Raw genomic sequence first — 25,239 nt, 5'->3', positions numbered from 1 at the left:
TTTATTACATTAAAGGTCCACCAGAGAATATATTGTCTCCAGGCATCTAATGCAAAGGCTTATTTGAGATTATGTTCAGCCCACTGCTATGGTAGTGTTCCCTGGAGACTCATTAGGACCCATTTGAGCCTAGTCTGTCTGGAAACTATGCTGAGTGATTCAGCCATCTTGACTGTTCTGATCCAATTTACCCCAAAGTGAAAACAAATCTGCCCGGCGACTCTGGAGCCCCAGCGTCTGGCATTTTTACTGTGATCACCGTGAGCTTTCAAAAATAGTACATTTACTTTTCCACAACCTCAACAGACTTCTGAGGAGACTTAAAGTAAATACCAATATCAATACCCACTGTTAAAACATAGGCCCAGACAGGCTTTGCACGGATACAAGGGTGCTGTAGCGTGCCAGACGCTTCCAATGATATGCAGTGGATAGTATAAAGTGGTCTCGTCTCCTAGTCTCGTCTCCTAGTCTCGTCTCCTTTTTTTCTAGATGGTGAGAACCTTCCAGTTGCCAGCTCATCTCCCATGTTGCCAGCCCAGGATTCGAACCAGCAACCTACTGGTCCGCCTCTCTAACCTCTGGGCTACCTACTTCCAACGCCCCTGTCAACATCTGCCTGTTACGAAAACAGTTTATTGGATGTGTGACGTCATCCGCCCTGGCCCCTGAGCAGCAGTGTACCACACTCATGGGCCGGCTGATTTATTTTGATTGCCAGGCGATGATTGTTTAAGAAGAGGTGGGAACACAGTCACATCCAAGCCTTTATGTGGGAAACGAGGATATCCACACGTACTAAAACAAAGCAAATCGTCAACAGCGGAGAAAAAAAAAAAAACAGTATCAGATATTTACTGCTCTCCGTTTTCCATTGACATCTGGCTGTCAGAAAAGTCAGATACAAACTGGTTCAGTTCTTACGTCGCAAAGCATTCTCTTCCTCATCTTCTCTGAATTATAACCTTGTAAATAATCTGGAAGATTATTCCCAATTTGTTGCCGTGGGAAGTTAATTAGTCCAGATGGGTTTGACGTCTGAGATGGAACGAGGCTTTGACTGATTTATTGTATATCGAATATAATTTTAATAATAAACAAAAAAAAGTTCAAAAGAATACAACCCTACACCGCTGAATTTCAATAGTTTCGCTGGAATACGAGTTTTTAGATATCATTTGACACTGAGAAATGAACAGCATGTTATATTACACTGCATTAGAGCATCTCTGGTTTAGCTCTGGGGAGGTTGTGCAAAGCCTCAAGATGAATGGCGTCGACACAACATAAACATCCAAACCGAATTCTGCCTGTCTCTCATTACGCGTTGACACTTCTGCTAAGACTCTTCTCTCATCACCCGAAACAAGTAAATGTTTTCATTTTTTAAAAATTAAAGTAATCAAGGTTAAACATCTACTTCAAGATAAATCACCGAAAGGTTTCGGAGAAAGTGAATTTGTTTCGGGAAAAAGCCTGTCTATTGTTGGAAACTGAAATGTTAGGCCAAAGTTTGAAACGGATCCCCTATATATGCAGATTCCCCCTTGTGCCTTTCATCCATCATCGCCAGATATTAGAGATTCAGATGGAGAATACCTGCCTGGGAAATCACAAATGGCCATTAAAGTACAGACAGACCCTGTATCCAGCCAAGCATTGATGGAAACGCTGGATCTTAGACAAGGGCTCGTGTTCCAAATGGAAAGCAATTTCAGAGAAGTAAAAAAAAAAAAACATCCCAAAGCAAAATCATGGAGCACTTAAAACTCAAATTGTCGCTGAAGAGGCGCTCAGGCCTACTTCGATTTTGCTGACGAAACAAAAAATGAAATGGCATATTTTAAGACCCCCGGGCCTTTAGTGGTGGTGGAACGTTGAGGGGTTTTGACGATTATGAGTGTGTGAATCACAGATGTGGAAGGGCCCTGCAACTTCAACAACAAGTCACTTCTTTCTTCACTTTACCCTTTTTCTCTGGTTTCTTCTTCTTGGCCTCGCTGTTTTTGGAAAAGGGGTCGGCAGTGGAGGTGGAGGTGGAGGACCTTGCTGGGGATGAGGGCTGAGGAGGTGTGGGCTTGGAGGCACACTGGACACTCGAGTCTCCTGCAGTTGGCATGGACACCTCCCTCACTGCAGTGGGAAAAACGGAGAGAAGATTCATTTAACACTTCTATCCAAAGAGACCTGATCAATCTATAAAGATGAAGCGTTACAGATCTCGCGATAGAAATGTAAAGGTCATTTCCGATTGAGCCGACATAAGCAGCGTTTACCACGAATGTAGTCTCCGCTAAAACAGGAACCTTTCCTTTAAATTTCAATCACGCTGTAAAGCTGAATTTCCACGACGCAGATTTAATAGAGCCCTTAAGCTCTGTTCTAATAACCACACCAGCATACAATGCATTGGACACATGCTAAGTGGTATGCTAGTACGGATATTAGAATGTCGCCTTAAAGTTGACAGTGACACATGAATTAAGTATATCTGGCCCATGCGGGAATTGAACCCAGAACCCTGGTGTTGCCAGCACCATGCTCTAACTAACCCACTGAGCCATGAGTGAGGATATTCAACTCCAGTTACAGCAGTACTGCTGGTTTTATTTGATCCCTGCTATTGATGCTACTGATTAGAATCCAGGAGAACTGGTTTGTAAGGTGGAGATCAGAGGCTGACTATAAGAGATGGATAAAAATCTGCAGAACTGGAGTTGAACGCTCCTCTGCAGTACCGTTCAGATAGGCTGTATGATACTGCACCAAGTTCCAATACACAATATATTTGAAAACCTTGTATCTTCAGGTTGGCTATTTTTCTTTTGAACCCAGAGGCACTAATACCCTTTTCACACTACAGAGCCGAGCCAAGCTGTACTGAGCTGGCCTGGCTATGCATCCACCACAGTTGCTGGAATTGTTCAGGAAAGAACAATGTGAAAAATAAAATATCCCAACCAGCGCAGTACGTCTTGGGTGGGTCCGACAGTGTGAAAGGGGAATAACAAAGCCATCTAACCTGACAGATGGAACTTTGAATTGAGAATGACGGCGAGGGATCGTTGGATATGATGGCTATTCATTGAGATGTACTTTTGCCTAATTAGTTTCCGCAACATAATTTTGCTTAATGATAGAAAAACCTTATTTTAGACCCAATGGGAGGAAAGACCAGCCTCCTGAAGCTTGTTTTCATGGGAAAATGACAGTGTCCATGAAAACAAGGAAATATAGTTTTAAACGTCATTTCAGGTTTAAGTTTGGACGTAAAGTCATACTTTACCCACATTTTAATTCTATGTTGGAGCGGAGGTTCAGAACTCCAAAGGTTTACCTTTAAAACAACATGGCGATGGAACCTTTTAAATGCTGTCGTTTCTCCTGCTGTTGTTCTCTGTTGCTCAAAATGCCCAGACAGTATCCCTGAAGGTCTTCACTTTACTTCAGTTAGTCATCTCCATAACAAACGGATGAGGCCCGACTGAAATATCCCTCAAAAAAGCTCCACACTTTATCTGTACTGTGATTGAACTTTTTTTTAACAGTGTCACAAAGCCCCATTGAAACACATACCAAAAATAAACATCGGAATTGGATACGTGGAAAAACCTAAAACATAATCCTGCCGTCCTTTTCGCACACATTCCCGAACGCTCCAAAAATAACATGTAGAGAGGATAGCCTTTTGATGAGGGCTACATTACCTATTCATACTAATCCTCTGGTTTTTACCACCTGGTTCTCCTCTCTGGAAGCCATTATTGACATGTTAATGATCACAGAGACTGTTTGCCTTGTATGTTAATGCATGACAGAGGCGCGATATAACAACAGGGTTGTAGCACGCCGCCAGTCACGCAGACGGCATGCCCGTTTGACTTTGGCAGTTGGGGGTTGCCTAGTGGCGCTAATGATGGGCATGCTTGGGCACTTGAGTTCAATTATTTGTTTGAACTTTGATAGTTAAAAAGGTCTGGTTGTAATATTAGAATGAGACGAGAAAGGCATTTTATTAAGATCTAGGACTGTTACTAATACAGCAAAACAAACAATGTGTCGCTAATGAGTTGCCTCAGACGCCATCAACGACTCAAGTGTGAGAACTTTACCCTACAGCTTGCTATAGCTATGTGGTTGACAACATCAAGGCCGTACCAAAGGGAATGGCGTCTGTTCTTTGAAGAATGAAGTTCCCCTCAGGAAAAAAACAGTTATTCTCAATCGCAGTCTGAACAACGTCAGTATTTCATCTCCGAGGAGGTCTTAGCAGAAGTTAAACAGGATGTGACAGAGATGGAACACTGTCACCAACAAACTACGTACCTCCTCTGTTCTTCTCCTTCTCCAGCAGTGTTTGCTTCAGTTGCTTCGATGTCCCTCTTCAACTTGGTGTTCTCCACCATCAGTTTCTTCTCTTCTCTGACGGTGGCTTGCACCTCTATGTTCAGACAGACAAGCTCCTGTCAGACTTTTATAGGGACTAACATGCATCATCTAGTTCTATCCTACAGCCTCTTTCCCTCCCCAACTTTGGCTTTAAACCGGTTCTCTCAGCTAGGCTACTTCACCCTGAGAATGTGCACTCATGTAGAGTTGAGGTCAAACTCATTCAATTAAAGTCTTTTTAGAAAGAATTTCAACCATTTGAGAATGCTTGAGGAATACATTTGACCCCATACTCTGCTTGAGATTGAGTGTGCGCATGCATCTCTATGTTTGCATGTGTCTTTGTGTGTGTGTGTGTGTGCGCGCGCGCGCGTGCTTTCGGCGTCTCTTACTGGCTTTCTCCTTGAGCAGCTGGACCTGCTGTTTGAGGTAGTCTATGATGTGATCGGCCTCGGCTGCCCGCTGTTCCAGCCTCGTTATGGATGGAGTGTGACCCGACATCTTGACCAGGGACAGGGAGCGTGTTACTAGGAACCTGGAACCAGAAAACAAAACCTAACAGTGAGAAAGAACCCCAGGTATTTACTGTACAAGACACACTTGAAACAGAGACATTCTGGAATTTGGGAAAGCAACCCTAACACAAAACACAATGACAAATAGAGAATGAGAAATAGAATTGTGGCGGTCCACCATCACTTAAATGGAAAAGTCTGTTCTAAGAATTATATTTCTGTGCTACAGTAAAGAACAGACATTTAAAACATAAGGGATGTTATCATGTAATATATGGCCTCATAACATCAGGGAACCTGGGAAGTTGGAAGCATCCCAAAGACAAGACAACCACAAGAGAATCCCAGGTTGCTGCTACAGCACACAGGCATGTTAGCTCATAATAATAGCCCATATGGGACATCTGCCTGGCCTATTCAAGAGGCTGGCTTCCTTCCACAAGCAATGCAGAGATAATCAAATCTAATTTGCGTGCATGCGCCGAATACAACAAGTGTAGACTTTACTGTGAAATGATTATATATGAGCCCTTTCCCAACAATGCAGTTAAAAAGTAAGAAAATTTGCTAATGGATAAAAATAAAGTAGTAACACAATAACGAGGCTATATATACACACACAAGGAGTACCAGTACTGTGTCAGTGCACTGGGGTACGTGGTAGTTGGGGTGATTTATTGAGGTAATATGTACATGTAGGTTTGGTTAGGTGATTGATTGATTGAAGTACTAAGTACATGTAGGTTTGGTTTGGTGATTGATTGATTGAAGTACTATGTACATGTAGGTTTGGTTAGGTGATTGATTGAAGTACTATGTACATGTAGGTTTGGTTAGGTGATTGATTGATTGAAGTACTATGTACATGTAGGTTTGGTTGTGATTGATTGAAGTACTATGTACATGTAGGTTTGGTTAGGTGATTGAAGTACTATGTACATGTAGGTTTGGTTAGGTGATTGATTGATTGAAGTACTCTGTACATGTAGGTTTAGTTAGGTGATTGATTGATTGAGTACTATGTACATGTAGGTTTGGTTAGGTGATTGATTGATTGAAGTACTATGTACATGTAGGTTTGGTTAGGTGATTGATTGATTGATGGAAGTACTTGTAGGTTTGGTTAGGTGATTGATTGATTGAAGTGCCATGTACTATGCAGGTTTGGTTAGGTGGTTGATTGATTGAAGTACTATGTACATGGTTTGGTTAGTGATTGATTGATTGAGGTACTATGTAGGTTTGGTTAGGTGATTGATTGATTGAAGTACTATGTAGGTTTGGTTAGGTGATTGATTGATTGAAGTACTATGTACTATGTAGGTTTGGTTTGATTGATTGATTGAAGTACTATGTACATGTAGGTTTGGTTAGGTGATTGATTGAAGTACTATGTACATGTAGGTTTGGTTAGGTGATTGATTGATTGAAGTACTATGTAGGTTTGGTTAGGTGATTGATTGATTGGAAGTACTATGTACATGTAGGTTTGGTTAGGTGATTGATTGATTGAAGTACTATGTACATGTAGGTTTGGTTAGGTGATTGATTGATTGAATACTATGTACATGTAGGTTTGGTTAGGTGATTGATTGATTGATGAAGTACTATGTACATGTAGGTTTGGTTAGGTGATTGATTGATTGATGAGTACTATGTACATGTAGGTTTGGTTAGGTGATTGATTGATTGAAGTACTATGTACATGTAGGTTTGGTTAGGTGATTGATTGATTGAAGTACTATGTACATGTAGGTTTGGTTAGGTGATTGATTGATTTTAGTACTATGTACAGTGAGGGAAAAAAGTATTTGATCCCCTGCTGGTTTTGTACGTTTGCCCACTGACAAAGAAATGATCAGTCTATAATTTTAATGGTAGGTTTATTTGAACAGTGAGAGACAGAATAACATCAACAAAATCCAGAAAATGGCATGTCAAAATATTATAAATTGATTTGCATTTTAATGAGGGAAATAAGTATTTGACCCCCTCTCAATCAGAAAGATTTCTGGCTCCCAGGTAATGAGCTGAGATTAGGAGCACACTCTTAAAGGGAGTGCTCCTAATCTCAGCTTGTTACCTGTATAAAAGACACCTGTCCACAGAAGCAATCAATCAATCAGATTCCAAATTCTCCACCATGGCCAAGACCAAAGAGCTCTCCAAGGGGATGTCAGGGACAAGATTGTAGACCTACACAAGGCTGGAATGGGCTACAAGACCATCGCCAAGCAGCTTGGTGAGAAGGTGACAACAGTTGGTGTGATTATTCGCAAATGGAAGAAACACAAAAGAACTGTCAATCTCCCTCGGCCTGGGGCTCCATGCAAGATCACCTCGTGGAGTTGCAATGATCATGAGAACGGTGAGGAATCAGCCCAGAACTAACGGGAGGATCTTGTCAATGATCTCAAGGCAGCTGGGACCATAGTCACCAAGAAAACAATTGGTAACACTACGCCGTGAAGGACTGAAATCCTGCAGTGCCCGCAAGGTCCCCTGCTCAAGGCACATATACATGCCCATCTGAAGTTTAGCCAATGAACATCTGAATGATTTAGAGGAGAACTGGTTGAAAGTGTTGTGGTCAGATGAGACCAAAATGGAGCTCTTTGGCATCAACTCAACTCGCCGTGTTTGGAGGAGGAGGAATGCTGCCTATGACCCCAAGAACACCATCCCCACCATCAAACATGGAGGTGGAAACATTATGCTTACAAAGGGTGTTTTCTGCTAAGGGGACAGGACAACTTCACCGCATCAAAGGGGACAAGGACGGGCACCGTCAAATCTTGGGTGAGAACCTCCTTCCCTCAGCCAGGGCATTGAAAATGGGTCGTGGATGGGTATTCCAGCATGACAATGACCCAAAACACACGGCCAAGGCAGCAAAGGAGTGGCTCAAGAAGAAGCACATTAAGGTCCTGAAGTGGCCTAGCCAGTCTCCAGACCTTAATCCCATAGAAAATCTGTGGAGGGAGCTGAAGGTTCGAGTTGCCAAAGCGTCAGCCTCGAAAACCTTAATGACTTGGAGAAGATCTGCAAAGAGGAGTGGGACAAAATCCCTCCTGAGATGTGCAAACCCGGTGGCCAACTACAAGAAACGTCTGACCTCATGTCATGTTTTTGCAGAGGTCAAATACTTATTTCCCTCATTAAAATGCAAATGAATTCGTCATTTTTGACATGCGTTTTTCTGGATTTTTGTTTTGTTATTCTGTCTCTCACTGTTCAAATAAACCTACCATTAAAATTATAGACTGATCATTTCTTTGTCAGTGGGCAAACGTACAAAATCAGCAGGGGATCAAATACTTTTTTCCCTCACTGTACATGTAGGTTTGGTTAGGTGATTGATTGATTGATTGATTGAAGTACTATGTAGGTTTGGTTAGGTGATTGATTGATTGAAGTACTATGTACATGTAGGTTTGGTTAGGTGATTGATTGATTGAAGTACTATGTACATGTAGGTTTGGTTAGGTGATTGATTGATTGAGGTACTATGTAGGTTTGGTTAGGTGATTGATTGATTGAAGTACTATGTACATGTAGGTTTGGTTAGGTGATGAAAATGAGTCGATAAATTAGCTCATCCCTTCTTTTTCCCCCCCTCCCTCTATCATTCCCTCTCTCTGGGGATTCGGAAGGAGGTTGCTGTTTCTTCTCAGCGCCGAGTCTGTAAACCAAATAAATGTATTGACAAACTCCAGGTCAACTTGGTCAAACCGAATTCTTCAATGACACGGCAAAAAAGCCAAACCATATGACATTAAATGAAATAACCTGTTGTTGTTTTTTATCTCTTTTTGGTATTTGCTCCGTTTTTTTCTTCCTTTATAGGCACAAATGGGCAAATCACATTACAGACATCATCGGCGATGTGTGTGTTTGGTTTTAGGGCTACTTTTTAGAGTTCAAAAGGGATCAAACGACAGCCTTGTGCCACTCAACCAAAACGCAGCTGGACGACAGTTAGGGCTTTTCTTGTAATGTGAAATGTGCCTTGGACATGTACAGGCTTTGGCAATCCTCTCCCGTCGACAAAGGAAATAAAAGAGAGGGGGAATTCTACAAGGGCTCAGGCGAAAGGGGAGGAGAAGAAAACGCTGTACACATAGGCTTAGTACAGGGTGGTGCTGGGAAACAACAGATGGAGTGAGATGAAAACAAAAATATCAGGGATGAGGAAATTAGAAACACAAAAGAGCTGGAGTTGATAATATAGGGGATCAAAGAAGTTTGTTTGCTCGAAGGCTCGGAATCGATTTAACTGGGCCCTGTGGTGGAAGAATTACGAGCACCACAATAGGGCTGTTTTTAATTTGCATAACTCCTGAAAATGAGCCCAGGGGCTGGGGCTGTGGGGCCTTGCCGAGCCACCTCTGACAGCAGCCCAGACCACAGGACGGGCCTCCAGGCAGGCTGCCTGAAACAAGGAGTCCCCCAGGGATCAGTATCGCTAGATTGACATTGGACAACACTGCAGAGCTGATAGCTTAATAGAGGAGTTGATCATAACTGGCTCTGGATGTTATCATACAATTCATAAGGTAGCCTCTAAGAAATAAAACTGCGTTGAGAGCTTGAGGTGACTGAAAATGTTGTTTGACGCAAGAAACCACTATACAAAATAAAATGCATTATTATTCCCAAACCATAGTTACAGAGAATCAGACAAATTATGCTACCCTCTGCCTATTGGCTACTTAGTTTATTCTAGACTGTCTCAAAATACAACACTTCCCCTTTAAGACATAAAAAAGCTCTTTACCTGAATCGCTTTTCAAAGATGTTTTGTGCTCTTGTAGGAAGCAATCACTCCCCCATTGTTGACTAGAAATTAGCTATAACTGGGCTAATAACTCACTAACTAGCAAAGAATATGAACAAATGTACACAAGTGGCTACATGCAGCTCTCACTTTGACCTCCCAACCACTCATACTGTAGCCTAAACACAGTCCAGTTCAAAGTGAATGGCACAGATCCATATATGGCAATGGCTGTTTGCATATAGGCCTACTGCAGCTCTGATTGGTTATGGTGCACCGGTCTGTGTAGAATACGGGCCTAAGTCGTGCCTGTCAATGCAATAGAATCCTACTCCAATGCGCTCTGCCGACAAGAAAATCTCTTGCACAGTTCGTTATGCATACCAAATCTTGCATAGCTCGCTTTGTTTCGGTATATTACATTGAAAGTGGTTAATATTGCATTGATCCGATCACAATTACCACAGTAGAACGAAATGTTGATAGTGTTAACTAAAGTAGAAAAAAACTGTAGAAAGTTGAGTTAAGTTCAACCACGTGCTTCTCTGCGCGGGCTCAAGTATTTCTTCTGCGCGGCAGTCCGAGGTGAGCTGCTCGCGGGCACATTGGTTGAGAGGATAAAACATAACAATCATCACTTCCAACTCAAAGTCTATAGAAGCCTGTACAGGCCTGGTTCCAAAACCACTTCTACTCTGCACCTGAAACATTGAACACTCCACTACCTACGGTTGTCACGACACCAGTATCGCGATACTCAGAGGTATCATGGCAAAGAAACAGAACATGAAGCGGATTGAATTTCCTGAGGAAAACAGTCCTAATGTTGGAAACAAGCAGCTTTAAGTTGTCACCCAGAATCACGTTTATTTTCCAGGCTATAGCACACAATATTTGACATTCAGTAGGTTTTTTAAAGGACCACAGAGTTTAGTCTGCTTTGTGTTTTCCTTGTTGCCATGGAAAATCAGCTAACGTAGTATCACTACCAGTAATAGCATCAGTACCAGTAATAGCATCAGTACCAGTAATAGTATCCCTACCAGTAATAGTATCAGTAATAGTATCAGTACAAGTAATAGTATCAGTACCAGTAATAGCATACCTACCAGTAATAGTATCAGTACCAGTAATAGTATCAGTACCAGTAATAGCATACCTACCAGTAATAGTATCACTACCAGTAATATCATACCTACCAGTAATAGTATCACTATCAGTAATAAAATCAGTACCAGTAATAGTATCAGTACCAGTAATAGTATCAGTAATAGTATCAGTACCAGTAATAGTATCAGTACCAGTAATAGCATACCTACCAGTAATAGTATCAGTACCAGTAATAGTATCAGTACCAGTAATAGCATACCTACCAGTAATAGTATCACTACCAGTAATAGCATCAGTACCAGTAATAGCATCAGTACCAGTAATAGTATCACTACCAGTAATAGTATCAGTACCAGTAATAGTATCAGTACCAGTAATAGTATCAGTACCAGTAATAGCATACCTACCAGTAATAGTATCTGTGCCAGTAATAGTATCTGTGCCAGTAATAGTATCAGTACCAGTAATAGTATCACTACCAGTAATAGTATCACTACCAGTAATAGTATCACATTTTTACATTACATTTTAGTCATTTAGCAGACTTATCCAGAGCGACTTACAGTTAGTGCATACATATTTTTATTTTTTTATATATTTTTTCATACCCCCTGTGGGAAACGAACCCACAACCCAGGCGTTGCAAACGCCATGCTCTACCAACTGAGCTACATCCTGCCGGCCATTCCCTCCCCTACCCTGGACGACGCTGGGCCAATTGCGCGCCGCCCCATGGGTCTCCCGGCCGCGGCCGGCTACGACAGAGCCTGGATTCGAATCAGGATCTCTAGTGGCACAGTGGCACAGCTAGCACTGGTAGTAATAGTATCACTACCAGTAATAGCCTACTATTGGGAGGGTGGGATGTAGAGTGAAACTAAAGAGGACTAGGGGAGACTGGTACTCACGTGACAGACAGATAGCAGCTGTCAATTCATATCCCCTTCCCTTCGGCATTTACTATATGACTGGTGTCCTATCAATATCAAATGCTTTGTAAACAACAGGTGTAGACTAACAGTGAAATGCTTCCTTACATCAGAAAATACATAATGATGAATAACTTATTGCTCAGCTGGTGGCCAATATAATATAGCCTAGTCTGATTTTGAACCGTACCTTGTTCCAATTCTCTATGGGAAGGTATAAGAGACGACATGCGAAATAAATGTTTGATTCATCCCTAAAGTCTGTTTTTCTTTTCACCTCATTTAGGGGGACAGTGACAACACAACAGACGCAGGACCATCTTCGAGAAACAACCCAGGCAATGGGTGATAGGCCTTGTACGAGTAGGACATAGCTCAGTTTTCCTGCACTACCACCACCCACTATTCCCAGTTGGGTGATAGGCCTAGTACAAGTAGGAACTAGCTCAGTTTTCCCAGTTGGGTGATAGGCCTAGTACAAGTAGGAGCTAGCTCCGTTTTCCCAGTTGGGTGATAGGCCTAGTAAAGTGGATCTAGCTCCGTTTCCCAGTTGGGTGATAGGCCTAGTACAAGTAGGGATCTAGCTCCGTTTTCCCAGTTGGGTGATAGGGCTAGTACAAGTAGGAGCTAGCGCCGTTTTCCCAGTTGGGTGATAGGCCTAGTACAAGTAGGTACTAGCTCAGTTTTCCCAGTTGGGTGATAGGCCTAGTACAAGTAGGAGCTAGCTCCGTTTTCCCAGTTGGGTGATAGGCCTAGTACAAGTAGGATCTAGCTCCGTTTTTCCCAGTTGGGTGATAGGCCTAGTACAAGTAGGATTAGCTCCATTTTCCCAGTTGGGTGATAGGCCTAGTACAAGTAGGAACTAGCTCCGTTTTCCCAGTTGGGTGATAGGCCTAGTACAAGTAGGATCTAGCTCAGTTTTCCCAGTTGGGTGATAGGCCGAGTACAAGTAGGATCTAGCTCCGTTTTCCAAGTTGGGTGATAGTGAGAAAAGCATAAAAAGCAAGAGACCTCAAAAGTATGTGTACCCTTTCATCTCTCTTTGGGGAACAGCGACAACAGAAGCACCAAGGCGTTGTGTGGTAGTAGAAGTAAGCCTAGATTCTCTATCTGTTTTTCTTCCCTCACCACCAGCCGTTCCCAGTTTGCCACAGTAGGACGAAACGTTGATAGTGTTAACTAAAGGGAAACAGCTGGTGGTGGAGGAAGAAAAACAGATAGAGGATCTAAGCATGATCTAGTGTACCAGGGTCACTTAAGAGTGCGTTCGTAAATTCACTCTGGAGTGGCAGAGAGTGTTCAGAGTGCGCTCTGGGCGTTTGTAAATTCAGAGCGTTGTCAGATTGTCCGTTCGTAGGAATTCCTCATTATCAAGCGCTCTAGACGCCGAACCAGAGCGCTCGCATTTCAGGGCAGAGCATCCAGAGTGAATTTACGAACGCACCCTTAGTCTCCACTGTGAGGAGTGTGTGTGTAGATGAGATGAAACACCAGGCTGCTTTGCGAGGCAATGAGAACAGTGTGGGCCACAGCAGGCCAGCATAGATCTGAACACTTTAAAAGGGACCAAGGCTTTTTCTTATAAGGGACAGATATTAGGAACAGCTTTAAATTGCGGCTTTGGCCTTTCCATCACTCTCTCGCTGGCTGGCTTTCTTGCCGTCATAATGTCATCACTCAGTAGGCATTGGTGTTGAAATACGTGGATGCGGTCAAAGGAGTCAGTCTCAGCACCAGTTGGTCGTCCAGCCCAATAGCCCTAGTATAACCCGTCCCTTACTGAATGGGAGTAGGATTTTTTAGCAATAATGCAAACAATATGTTTATTGTTTACAGTGCTTGCCCAAAGTGTTTTTGGCACTTCAAATCCATAAGAGTCTATCAATCTAAGTAACATAAGAAAAATAAGAAAAAGCCACATCAAAGTCCGTCAGTTTAAGCTAGAGATATCAGGTTTCTAGCATGGGCTGCGTCTCAATCCACCGCATCCGCCTATGTCGGCCTTCAGCATCTATGGTGGAAGGTGGCCGAGCTACAGCAGTGTTTGTCATGAACAGTTTGGCCTACAAACTATTATGACCACTCTATGGAAAGGGGAGACTCTCACAAACACCATGGTGTTCTCTGTGTCACCGGACTCATCTGAAGGTAACCCATACAAACAAATGGAAGTATGGAGGTAGTTTTGTGCCAACAGAAATAAGGGGTTATGTGTCCAAAAAAACTACAATATTTTCTGATCTTTCTTATATCTCCTAGATATAGGACACACACTTCAAAACCTTATTCCTTATGATGAAATGTTTTACTGTATTTTCTTACATTTATGAATGTGTTATTCAATGTGTGGATGCTATGGGCTATAGTAGTAAAGTCCAAATTCAATATTTTATCAAATCATTTACAAAAAAAATGTCTGATCCCTAACAGGATCCTAAAATTATAAATGAAATAGCTGAATGATCCATGGTATGACCATCTTAAAACAATTCCATTGTTTGCTTAGTACAACAGCTTAGACCTTTAGAGGTTATTAAAGGAATATGCTGATATGGCAATAACTGATGCCAGCAGTGCACTGCATGGTTTTCTTTTGGGACTGATATTCACATATATAATGAAGGGTGCACTTACAGTAAAATGTGTCTGACTGATATCTGAACAGATCAGTCACTTGATAGATTATAATGGTTTGGGACAATGATGGGGTTGTTTTGATGGAAGCCAGTGACTTTGCATGACATTCTCCAATTTTCAAAATGTTGTGGTTCTGTCCAAGACAGTTCTGGCTGAGACTAGGACATTCTTGTTACCACATGCCTTCACAGCCTCTACTCTACTTTGACACCTGGTCAGCATTTAAATGTTGTTCTATTAATTTATGTTTGAAATGACAGTTAATGACGGGACTAGCTATCTTTGGGACACAACATCGGGGAGTCTGTATTGGGGTGTGTTCGTAAATTCACTCTGGAGTGCCAGAATGCGCTCCGGGCGTTCGTAAATTCAGAGCTTTGTCAGATTGTCTGTTCGTAAATTCAGCGCGTTTAGCTCTTGGAGCGTTCAGAGCGCACACTGGACACTCTGGTAGAGGAGTAGGTTGATCCCGAGCGCTCTGACCTCACACCGGCAGTCAAGCACCCAAGCTAACTGGCTAAAGTTGGCTAGCTACTTCCAGACACAAATTAGATTATACCTCACTCTAACCATTTTACTCGCCCTAGCAGAGATGGTTAGGCTGTTTTCATGTTATCTAGAGCGTTGGTTGCTGTAACTGTGTTGCTGGCAACAACTGAATTACGTTTTTTGTAGACGTTTACTGACACCAGTCATATTCAACGGGTGTTGCGTGTTCGTAAATGCATCAATTATTCTGCGCTCTGGCACACTCAGACGAGAGTGCTCTGAAATCGGAGTAGATAGCCAGAGTGAATTTACGAATGTAGCCTTGGTTGGACTCCCTGAGCTGGTGGGTGGCGACTGAAAATAACCCTACCACAAAATAGCCGGCTTTCCTGTCAACAAAAGCATATGTATCATCTCTAAGAACTCCACTTACCAGACGTAAAGTGAAATGTGTCCCTCGCTATCAAATATAGATTTGAATCCAACTTTTGTCCAAACCGCTCCATATTCCTGCTGTGTAAGAGTGGTAGGACCTAAGTCTCGCATGAAGTGCGTGGTCTAATGGCAGCCCGCTGTCTAACTTCACAATCATTTGGTGTTGTTTGGACAAAAGTTGGATTCGGACATTTATTTGTTAGCCAGTGCCACATTTCACTTTGTCTGGTAAATGAAGAGAATCCTAGAAATTGTACATATCCTTTTGCTGACGGAAACGTTTTTTGGTGACGCCGGATATATATGGTTATATCTGTGGTGAAACATTAACGTTAGCTAGCTCAGTTTAGCAATAGGGGTTGCATCGATCTAACTCTAAAATACCAAATTCAGAAATAACTGGCTGAATTGAAAAATAGACAACGAAAGATCAAAAATAAACATGCATTCAACTTACATCAAACTATGACCGTCTGCCTGTGATTGACACGTTTTGGAGAGTGGAACTTCGAACCCCACAGCTGTTCGAGAAAAGACCCACGTGCCCCCCATGCGCATTATCACTGGTCTGCATACCCTCTGGCTAGCTCGGGCATGCTGGTATGCATTTTCTATCCATATGATTAGACATTTGATATATGCGCTGCAGTTGCCCAGTTTATATGTTCATTATGATTTTAGGGCTAACTTGCTAGTGCCTGCGTATCCAGTAAATGTATGTATTATTTGACATTCAGAAGTAATTTGTAAATGACATTTAAAGAAAATACTAAATAAAAACATAGCAAGAATCGTACTACGAATTTTGAGTTATTTTTGTAGAAACATTGTTTATGAGATTTGATCAGGCATAGAAAATTAAGACATGCAGATAAAGTAAGCTACCTGTTGTATCCTTTGGTTTGTCAATATAAACACTGAGCAATATATACATTTAACCAAAAGCTACAAACAGCAATTGGTAAGCACGGTTGCAATGTTTACAAATTATTTTGACAGCTGAGCCTCGTCGCTGAAAATTGACGTAATCGGTCACGTTACCTCTCAGCTGCTACTACAGCATCCCGAGAAAGAGAAGATTCTGCAAAATAAATCAAAATATACGGTCAGGATTGTTTGGATATGAGGACAGACGTTCACTAAACGTAAGTATTCATTGAAATTTCGAAAAGTCGTTCTTGCAGTTTTATTCATTCATTGTTTTCTGCATACTGCATCCCTTCTTGTACAAGATAACTGCAGCACTGTCGCTTCAGCTTTCGATTTAGCTAGCTGCCTGTATCCACTTTTACTGTTTACAAACAAGTTATATGTCTCCCTAAATACACTATTAGGTCATGCTTGTACAAGATTACAAAATAAATGAAGTGGATATGAAAGTGTGTGGTAACCATTATTTTGTGTTATGTCTGAAATTATTTCTGCGTTTAAAAGCTGTGATATAACTTGTATTTTAGCTACATTACTTCTGTTGTGTTTAGATATAGTTTCAAATCAAATTAAAATGAGTGTTTTTGTAAACATGAACCAAACTGTTCATCATTTGTTTCACTGCCTCTAATGTCTTTGTGTTTTCCATAGGGTGTGTGTTGGTGCTGGAGCTGTCAACTGTGAGCAGTGAGCAGTCATGAGGCCACTGAGAGATGCCCAGCTAGGGGCCTTCACCTTCTTTGCCTCCGCTCTTCCCCACGATGTGTGCGGGAGCAACGGCCTCCCCCTCACCCCTAACTCCATCAAGATCCTGGGCCGTTTCCAGCTGCTCAAGACCATTACCCACCCCAGGCTCTGCCAGTACGTAGACATCTCCAGAGGGAAGCATGGTAGGGACTATCCATCTCTGTCTGTTTGTCACTGGGTCTTGTGGGGGTCCTATTCTTGATACTGTGAAAGTGGATCACTCCCTCAACCTACCTTCCGTGGGAGTAAAAGTGTTCTGAATGCACTGAACCCTGCACTGGTATAACGCACTGATATAGCACTTAAAAGGCATAACTGGATTGGTGAAAGATATGTAGTGGAATCCTTGCTTTCCTCTATTCGACTGTATCTGGCTTTCAGTGATTGCTTGAAGAAGGGAAGAATCCATGGAAAATCAGGTATCATAGATCCCGATACTGTTATTGTGACAATACTCCACTACCAGAAATATCCTAGTATTGGGAGGGTGGGATGTAGAGTGAAGCTAAAGAGGACTAGGGGAGATTGGTACTCACGTGACAGACAGATAGCAGATTTTAAATCAAATCCCCTTCCCTTCGGCATCTACTATATGACTGGTGTGCTGTTAATATAAAATAAAATTGTATTTGTCAAATTCTTCATAAACAACAAGTGTAGACTAACAGCTTACCGATCACTGCACCTGCACACAGCCCATCTGTAATTAGTCCACCCAACTACCTCATCCCCATATTGTTATTTACATTGTTATTTATTTAGCTAATTTGCACCCCAGTATCTCTATTTGCACATCATCTTCTGCACATCTATCACTCTAGTGTTAATACTAAATTGTAGTATTGGTTTTCGCCAGGCATAATGGGACGAGATTGACTCAAGTTTGCCAAAAGCACCTGGATGATCATCAAGAGTCTTGGAAGACCGTTCTATGGACAGATGATTCAAAAGTATAACTTTTGAACGACATGGTTCCAGTAATGCCTGGTGAAAACCAAACTCTGCATTCCACAGTAAGAACATCATACCAAAGGTCAAGCATGGTGGTGGTTGTCACGGACGTTGAAGGACGGGTCAGACCAAGGCGCAGCGTGAAATGCATCCATGTTTATTAAACCGAATAAACATACAAAACAGGAAACGTGACGTCGGAAGGCTACACACACAAGCCAAACTCACCGAGCACAAAACAAGATCCCACAACACAGGCAGGAAAACCTGGCTGCCTAAGTATGATCCCCAATCAGAGACAACGAGCGACAGCTGCCTCTGATTGGGAACCACACCCGACCAAACATAGAAATACAAACATAGAATCAACACACACATGATATTCACACCCTGACCAAACTAACTAGAGTTCTATAGGTCAGGGGCGTGACAGTGGTGGTGTGATGGTTTGGGGATGCTTGCTGCCTCAGGACCTGGACGACTTGCCTTAATAGAAGGAACCATGAATTCTGCTCTGTATCAGATAATTCTACAGGAGAATGTCAGACCATCCGTCTGTGAGCTGAAGCTGAAGCACATCTGGGTCATGCAGCAAGACAATGATCCAAAACACACAATCAAGTCTACATGAAAATGGCTAAAAGCAACAAATTGGAAGTTTTGGAATGGCCTAGTCAAAGTCCAGACCTAATCCCAATTGAGGTGTGGTGGCAGGACTTGAAATCGAACAGTTCATGCTTGAAAACCCACACGTCACTGAGTTAAAGCAGTTCTGCATGGAAGAGGGGCCAAAATTCCTCCACAGTGACGTGAGACACTGATCAACAACTACAGGAAGCATTTGGTTGGAGTCATTGCAGCTAAAGGTGGCACAACAAGTTATTGAGTGTAAGGGGGCAATTACTTTTTCACACAGGGGAATTGGGTGTTTGCATAACTTTGTTTATGAAATAAATATGTAATTGTTGTGTTATTTTGTCCACTTATGTTCCCTTTATCTAATATTAGGTTTTGGTTGAAGATCTGATAACATTCAGTATCACAAATATGCAAAAGTAGAGAAAATTAGAAGGGGGCAAATACTTTTTCATAGCACTGTATGTAACTCTGTGTTGTTGTTGTTTTTTCGCACTGCTTTGCTTTATCTTGGCCAGGTCGCAGTTGTAAATGAGAACTCGACTTCTCAACTGCCTTACCTGGTTAAATAAAGGTGAAATGAATAATAATAATAATAATAATAAACAGTGAAACACTTACTTACGGTGTGCATTCAGAAGGAACGGTGTGCATTCAGTGTATTCCAACAGAGCCTTGACCTCCCTTTCTATTTGGAAAAGCACCAAATAATCTTGACTTTAAACTTCATTGCGGTCATATCCATAAGTTTAAATGTAGACTTGTACCCGGTTTTGTCATTTACAGTTGAGTAAATATGGAGAAACACCATCACAGGTTACAGCTCCCCAAGAGACTCCTCTCAGCTTTCAACAATGTCCGTTTTTTTTGTAGTGTTGTTTCTTGTGTTACATCCGCAGTCACTGTAAAATAACTAAATGTGTTTGGCAATCTTCAACTGCACAATCCTAACTTGTTACACTTTTGTTTACTACACGTATTGCCACAAGCATGTGTTTTATTAAAAGTCTCACAGAAACCAGAAATGATCCCAAATCCACAATATGCAGATTTTATTGGAGGAACCCATCATTGTTTTTAGGACACTGTAATGTTGGACGACATTAATGATTCTTGGCCAAAAGTATACACAGTACTGTCTTGATGGACTTTGAGTTGTTAAAAGCTTGCTTTGTTTCATCCTCTTCATGTCCAGATGTTTTATGGTCATGGCTAGACGGAAAACAGCTTATGTCAAATTGATGTCATAATTACTTTTTTTTTGGTGCATTTTTTAGCTAACCCTAACCCTTTTCCTAACCTTTACCTAATACTCCTAACCTGCGTAAGTTCTGCTAGCCTGCTACGAAGTCAATTCTTGTCAATTCTGACATAAACTTTATCCCATTTAGTCAAAACCATGTTTTGAGGTCCTGAACCCTGGACCCTTTGTTGTCAGATTTTGTAGATAACATTTTTTTTTTCATTTTTTTTTTGTGGGCTGGGTGAACGGGAAGTTATAAATGACTAAGTACAACTTTAAAGCTTTGTAATTGCAGATGTGTGTTATCTCAACACATGGTACTAGCTTTTCATTTAGAAGATCCTTCCTGGCTGTTTAACCAATCATGGTGTAGGCTTAACCTTTAATTTAAAGGCACACTCCTTCATTGGAAAAACAACAAAATGACAGCCCTACCGCTAAAAAATTGACAACAAGCAGCAGACCGTCAAATTGAGATGTTTGAAATCACACATTTTAAACATATAAATCAATAAAATGGTGGGGCTGACCAATGTCAAATTGATCGAAACCATTTCACATCTTGAGTTTTATCACCCTTTTCTTCTTCTTCCAGAACGACTGGTTGTTGTGACGGAACACTAAGAAAAGCAGTCTAAATGATTTCCAGAAACAGGTTCAAACTGTCAGGTATGATTTCAAGTTTCACGTTTTTTTATTAGTCATACAGGGTTCCCAACTGGCAGTTATTCCCACAGCATTATAGAGAGATACTGTATATGTGATCGTATACAACTGTAAGCAAGGTTTTGAAATGGCTGTTTTAGTCAAATATTATATCTGTTTGGGCTTCTTACTTGGTCAATTTGCAGTCCACAAATTATTTGTAATTATGTTCCGGCCCACTGACCATCCGGCTCAAGAAAAATCGGCCCGCGGCTGAATCCCAAAGTTGATGATCTCTGGTATACACCATCCAACGAAAGCTTACCTTGCAGGTTTTTTCCCGACAATGCAGAAATAATAAAGATAAGAACATGAACATAAAGTAAATGGCTCAGTAGAATAAAATAACTCATTTTAACACAAGTATAATACAGGATTGGCACAATTTATAGTGTAATATTTACACAATATAAAGACTATATAGATATAGTACATTATCATTGTACTATGTTATTGAATGTTCAGAGGACTCACCAGTTCTATCTCTCTGTTAAGTAGAATGACCATGGCAACTGGAACTAAGAAGAATAGCTTCATTACTACAGGACTAGGCTATGTACTACCAGCCATCTACTGGTAGACTCTGAATAATAACACAAACCTCTTCATCTAAAACGCTTAGACCCGGCAGGGGGAAAAAATACATACATATTTAGTAGACACAATAACCTAGTTGTAGCTTTGTTGGCGGAAAACAAAGGCCCACTCGGAGTACCACTACAAACCTTTTTCAAAAGCCAAACACCACAGGAATCCCAAAGCTACGCCCAAGTTGCAATATAATGTGTATATAATAATACTCAGGCCTTGTCTGTATGTTACAGCACAGAGAGGGGTTCTCCAGATAGCCTATGAGGCCTTGGAGGGACTAGAGTTTATGAACAAACATGGGATGGTTCACAGAGCCCTCAATGCACAGAACGTCCTCATGGACGGCAAGGTAGGTTACCTCCCTTCCCTATCAGTTGGGGTCTAATGGAAAGGCTTTAACGCCATTTGCCATTGTCATCTAGCCTGGTTCAAACCTGTGCTCTCGTTCAGTCTGGTTCAACAGGCTAATGTCATCAGGTTATTGATGCATTATTGATTATCATAAGGCTATCAATACATTGAACATTGTCATATGTAACATTGTTTCTTGTAGGGCAACGTGAAGCTGGCTAAGTTTGGGTTGTATTACATGACAGACCATTGGGGCGGATGTGGACTTTCCTATTGGGTAAGTCCTGTTAACATCTAACTTCCCAATGTACAGAGAATGTGTCAATAGATTTGAAAAGCAGTTACATTGTGACTGACATTAAATTCGGAGGCAGTGAAAACATATATTTTAAAACATTTTAGTCTTAGAGTGATTTACAATAGTGAGTGCATACATTTTCATCATTTTCTTTCTGTACTGGTTCCTTTGGGAATCAAACCCACAACTTCCCTGGCTGCAGCGCCATGCTCTACCAATTGAGCCACACAGGTTAAAAGCGATACATGTTCCACACTGTACAGAGTTAACTATGACCAAATTCTGATATGCATAATGGACGGTTATGTGAACCTTGAATGTCTGGAACTTGTAATACTGTGGATCTTCAGATAATGGAGGTCATAGGTCCCTCTGTGAACACAACACAAGTATTTAAATGCTGTTAGTGAAATAGAATGAGACATTACTATGAAATGTATGTAATGGTCAATCTATTGTTTATGAAAACCAGGTTTGAATATTAAAGCAATCCATTGTTTCAAGTGCACTGTACCAAGATAGCTGAAGTCTTATCCAAAACCCAAGGGCCCTCATGTTATAGAAAGTCTTTGTGGAATATCCTGTTGTTGAATGGGGAATGATTGTGTGTGTGTGTGTGTGTGTGTGTGTGTGTGTGTGTGTGTGTGTGTGTGTGGCCACCCTCTGATGTCCTGTGTTATCTAATCTCCAAGTAAAACATCTGGTTTGAAGATGTAATAATAAGCTTTATCTGTCTAGTGTTTATGACGATTCCTTGATATGAAGCGATGTACTGCACACACATCATTTGAACAATGACTTCAAAGAAACATGAAGTTCCTGGAATATTTAGGTAGATTAATCATCAAAGTCTGTTCATTGTCAAATGTAGGTTATCTGGCAAAGAGGTTTCATTGAATTTAAATCAAGACAACCTCAACGCTCCTCAAGTTTGCTAGGCCTTTCAGGGTATTCAATTGGACCCCCTTGACCCTTTCTCTGACTATCTCTGTCCACAGCTACCAGTCCCTAGCCTGGCTCCAGAGGTCTCGCCCAGGGCTCAGATTCCACCCCTAGTGACCCCTCCCAGGGGGAGAGAACCCTCTGTCCTCCGGGCCCAAGACAGACGTGGGGTCCCTGGAGTCCTGCCTCTTTGAGCTGTGTGCAGTAAGCTCTCTTACACCACCATGTATCTTAGACCTAATGGATTGATTGATTTAGTTGATTGAGCTGTCAATCAAAGTCAGGGACTGTCAAGCGCAGCATTTATGACAATAGTATATAGCCATTGAACAGAGGGTCATCTTAATGTACTATCAACCTTTCAAGTAAAGTTTGACATTGTGATTAGGAGGAAGTCATTCTGTCTCGTGGTACTATCAGCCTTTTATCTAGGGTAAGAAGCACTCTTTGCAGAACATTGAAATAAGCTTAGAGATTCGAAATTCCATCATCACTTTGGGTAAGTGAACGTGTTGCCAAGTCCATCAGCCTGGTGAGCCACAGATGAGTTATGATGGGGGTTGTGAATTGTTTGCGTACATGGTGGTCTGTGGTGTTTTTTCCTCAGGTTGCATTGACCGACTTATAGTCACAGTCCTTGCAGAGGATAACGGATGTTGGATGTGATTAGGGTGAGTTTGAAAATCAATCACGAGTCTCACTATTTTATTCACCAGCCTGACCTGGACACTAAAGCCACTCTAAGAAAGATACTGTCCTAGAATTCCTAGATTGCCTAATGTGTAGATTGCCTAATGTATTAGATTGTCTCTAATATGTAGATTGTCTAATGTTAGATTGCCTAATGTGTGTGTTTGTTTCATGTTTTATGATGTTGGTAGGATAAGACTAGCACCTTATTATACGCTGTATTGTTGTTCCAGAAACGAATGTGATGGTAAAATGACGACAATTCATCAAAGCAAAACAATGCACTTTCTCAACTTGCTAACTGGTGGGCGCTATTGCCTCAGCACATCTGTTAGAACTTATATGTGTGCTAATGGTAAATTCACATGCCCTCCATTTAGACCCGAAGTGTTTCCCTTGTAAAAATGCTTTTAACCTTTCTCTAACGTGATTTGTTTTCTTTAGAAGGATGTTTGAAAAGCCACTTAAGAGTGGAGGGAGATTGGGGCTGTCAGGGTCTGGATTTGTACTGCTACTTCTGGGAATTGTCAACGTTCTGTTACAGGAGCTGCCTGAGCAAACGTTCTAAAGTTATTAAGGAAATGCCGACCTTCCTACCCTCCAGAAGGTAACTTTGACCAGAGATGTTTTTGGTCAGTGTGCCAGATTGGACTCTATTGTGTTTGGCTATCATTTCCTGTTGGGAGGCACATTCTCTCAGCCTTCTCAGGGTAATGGCAGGGTAATGCTTAGATCAACAGGGTAATAACAGGGGTAATAACAGGGTAATGGCAGGGTAAACACGTGAATACATCTGCAAGAAAGCAGAATTCTGTCATAGCGAATAAGTGATCAAAATATGCCCAAATGAGAACATGGTACGTTTTAGAGAGAACATTTGAGAACACTTCACATAACATTCTGGTAGTGAAATCTGAACCTTTTGATGCAGTGGAAATTACGTCGATATGTTTTCAAAATAAGTTGTTCAAGTAAAGTGTGAGATTTCACTCAGCTAACACCTTCCATCCAGACCCACCCCTGCAGAGCTGCTGGTTGACCCAGTGTTTGGAGGGCGTGTTTTGTCTCTCACACCCAGTTCCCAGCGAGCCCGCCCGGGCTGTTCTCCTCCTCCCTGCGCTGTGCCCACCTGGAGCTGCGCCAGAGGACATCAGCCAGCTCTGCAAAGGTCCAGACTGCACACACACATGCCCTAAGCACGTGGGCACACATATACACACACACACATACAGTGGAAAAAAGTATTTAGTCAGCCACCAATTGTGCAAGTTCTCCCACTTAAAAAGATGAGAGAGGCCTGTAATTTCCATCATAGGTACACGCCAACTATGACAGACAAATTGAGGAAAATCCAGAAAATCACATTGTAGGATTTAATTAATTTATTTGCAAATTATGCAGGAAAATAAGCATTTGGTCACCTACAAACAAGCAAGATTTCTGGGATCTCAGACTCAGGAATCTCTTCTTTAAGAGGCTTCTCTGTCCTCCACTGCTACCTGTATTAACAGACCTGTGTCTCATTATTTGATAAAGACACCTGTCCACAACCCAAACAGTCACACTCCAAACTCCACTATGGCCAAGACCAAAGAGCTGTCAAAGGACACCAGAAACAAAATTGTAGACCTGCACCAGGCTGGGAAGACTGAATCTGCACAAGGTAAGCAGCTTGGTTTGAAGAACCAACTGTGGGAGCAATTATTAGGAGTTTGCTATACAAGACCACTGAGTTAATCTCCTCGATCTGGGGCTCCACGCAAGATCTCACCCCTAGGGGTCCAAATGATCACAAGAACGGTGGAGCAAAACCGCAACTACACGGGGAACCTAGTGAATGACCCAGAGAGCTGGAACCAGCAACAAAGCCTACC

At 41.7% G+C, this 25,239-nt stretch overlaps 1 long non-coding RNA gene and 1 pseudogene across 2 annotated transcripts; one reads left to right on the top strand and one right to left on the bottom strand.

Annotated features, from left to right (window-relative positions):
• Positions 1-16,281, bottom strand: part of LOC123492593 — a 29,172-nt pseudogene extending 12,891 nt beyond the window's left edge.
• A 62-nt stretch (positions 16,282-16,343) lies between these two features.
• Positions 16,344-20,411, top strand: LOC123492592. 2 transcript variants are annotated; one of them, XR_006661800.1, is made up of 3 exons: positions 16,344-16,426; positions 16,863-17,101; positions 20,384-20,411. It is a non-coding gene; the product is annotated as an uncharacterized LOC123492592 (long non-coding RNA). The 2 variants fall into 2 exon arrangements; XR_006661801.1 differs by lacking the exon at positions 20,384-20,411 and adding an exon at positions 17,815-17,840.
• The last annotated feature ends 4,828 nt before the right edge of the window (positions 20,412-25,239 follow it).

Source organism: Coregonus clupeaformis, chromosome 1 (assembly GCF_020615455.1).
Source record: "Coregonus clupeaformis isolate EN_2021a chromosome 1, ASM2061545v1, whole genome shotgun sequence".
Lineage (NCBI taxonomy): Eukaryota > Metazoa > Chordata > Actinopteri > Salmoniformes > Salmonidae > Coregonus > Coregonus clupeaformis.
Note: the sequence above shows the minus strand (reverse complement) of the source record. Positions and strands in the feature narration are given on the sequence as shown.